This window comes from Saccoglossus kowalevskii, chromosome 15 (genome assembly GCF_978046115.1).
Source record: "Saccoglossus kowalevskii chromosome 15, keSacKowa6.1, whole genome shotgun sequence".
Classification (NCBI taxonomy): domain Eukaryota; kingdom Metazoa; phylum Hemichordata; class Enteropneusta; family Harrimaniidae; genus Saccoglossus; species Saccoglossus kowalevskii.
In genome coordinates, this window is record NC_140655.1 from 30,874,216 (window position 1) to 30,876,736 (window position 2,521).

Consider the following 2,521-nt stretch of genomic DNA (forward strand, 5'->3'; position numbering starts at 1 on the left):
CGCCCAAGTAATTGGTAGATGAAACGCCCAAGTAATTGGTAGATGAAACGCACAAGTAATTGGTAGATGAAACGCACACGTAATTGGTAGATGAAACGCACACGTAATTGGTAGATGAAACGCACACGTAATTGGTAGATGAAACGCCCAAGTAATTGGTAGATGAAACGCCCAAGTAATTGGTAGATGAAACGCCCAAGTAATTGGTAGATGAAACGCCCAAGTAATTGGTAGATGAAACGCCCAAGTAATTGGTAGATGAAACGCACACGTAATTGGTAGATGAAACGCACACGTAATTGGTAGATGAAACGCACACGTAATTGGTAGATGAAACGCACACGTAATTGGTAGATGAAACGCCCAAGTAATTGGTAGATGAAACGCCCAAGTAATTGGTAGATGAAACGCCCAAGTAATTGGTAGATGAAACGCCCAAGTAATTGGTAGATGAAACGCCCAAGTAATTGGTAGATGAAACGCCCAAGTAATTGGTAGATGAAACGCCCAAGTAATTGGTAGATGAAACGCCCAAGTAATTGGTAGATGAAACGCCCAAGTAATTGGTAGATGAAACGCCCAAGTAATTGGTAGATGAAACGCCCAAGTAATTGGTAGATGAAACGCACACGTAATTGGTAGATGAAACGCCCAAGTAATTGGTAGATGAAACGCACACGTAATTGGTAGATGAAACGCACACGTAATTGGTAGATGAAACGCACAAGTAATTGGTAGATGAAACGCACAAGTAATTGGTAGATGAAACGCCCAAGTAATTGGTAGATGAAACGCCCAAGTAATTGGTAGATGAAACGCCCAAGTAATTGGTAGATGAAACGCACAAGTAATTGGTAGATGAAACGCACACGTAATTGGTAGATGAAACGCACACGTAATTGGTAGATGAAACGCACACGTAATTGGTAGATGAAACGCACACGTAATTGGTAGATGAAACGCACACGTAATTGGTAGATGAAACGCCCAAGTAATTGGTAGATGAAACGCCCAAGTAATTGGTAGATGAAACGCCCAAGTAATTGGTAGATGAAACGCCCAAGTAATTGGTAGATGAAACGCCCAAGTAATTGGTAGATGAAACGCCCAAGTAATTGGTAGATGAAACGCCCAAGTAATTGGTAGATGAAACGCCCAAGTAATTGGTAGATGAAACGCCCAAGTAATTGGTAGATGAAACGCCCAAGTAATTGGTAGATGAAACGCCCAAGTAATTGGTAGATGAAACGCCCAAGTAATTGGTAGATGAAACGCCCAAGTAATTGGTAGATGAAACGCCCAAGTAATTGGTAGATGAAACGCCCAAGTAATTGGTAGATGAAACGCCCAAGTAATTGGTAGATGAAACGCCCAAGTAATTGGTAGATGAAACGCCCAAGTAATTGGTAGATGAAACGCCCAAGTAATTGGTAGATGAAACGCCCAAGTAATTGGTAGATGAAACGCCCAAGTAATTGGTAGATGAAACGCCCAAGTAATTGGTAGATGAAACGCACACGTAATTGGTAGATGAAACGCCCAAGTAATTGGTAGATGAAACGCACACGTAATTGGTAGATGAAACGCACACGTAATTGGTAGATGAAACGCACACGTAATTGGTAGATGAAACGCACAAGTAATTGGTAGATGAAACGCCCAAGTAATTGGTAGATGAAACGCCCAAGTAATTGGTAGATGAAACGCCCAAGTAATTGGTAGATGAAACGCCCAAGTAATTGGTAGATGAAACGCCCAAGTAATTGGTAGATGAAACGCACAAGTAATTGGTAGATGAAACGCACATGTAATTGGTAGATGAAACGCCCAAGTAATTGGTAGATGAAACGCCCAAGTAATTGGTAGATGAAACGCCCAAGTAATTGGTAGATGAAACGCCCACGTAATTGGTAGATGAAACGCCCACGTAATTGGTAGATGAAACGCCCACGTAATTGGTAGATGAAACGCCCACGTAATTGGTAGATGAAACGCCCACGTAATTGGTAGATGAAACGCCCAAGTAATTGGTAGATGAAACGCCCAAGTAATTGGTAGATGAAACGCCCAAGTAATTGGTAGATGAAACGCCCAAGTAATTGGTAGATGAAACGCCCAAGTAATTGGTAGATGAAACGCCCAAGTAATTGGTAGATGAAACGCCCAAGTAATTGGTAGATGAAACGCCCAAGTAATTGGTAGATGAAACGCCCAAGTAATTGGTAGATGAAACGCCCAAGTAATTGGTAGATGAAACGCCCAAGTAATTGGTAGATGAAACGCACACGTAATTGGTAGATGAAACGCACACGTAATTGGTAGATGAAACGCACAAGTAATTGGTAGATGAAACGCACAAGTAATTGGTAGATGAAACGCCCAAGTAATTGGTAGATGAAACGCCCAAGTAATTGGTAGATGAAACGCCCAAGTAATTGGTAGATGAAACGCACAAGTAATTGGTAGATGAAACGCACAAGTAATTGGTAGATGAAACGCACAAGTAATTGGTAGATGAAAC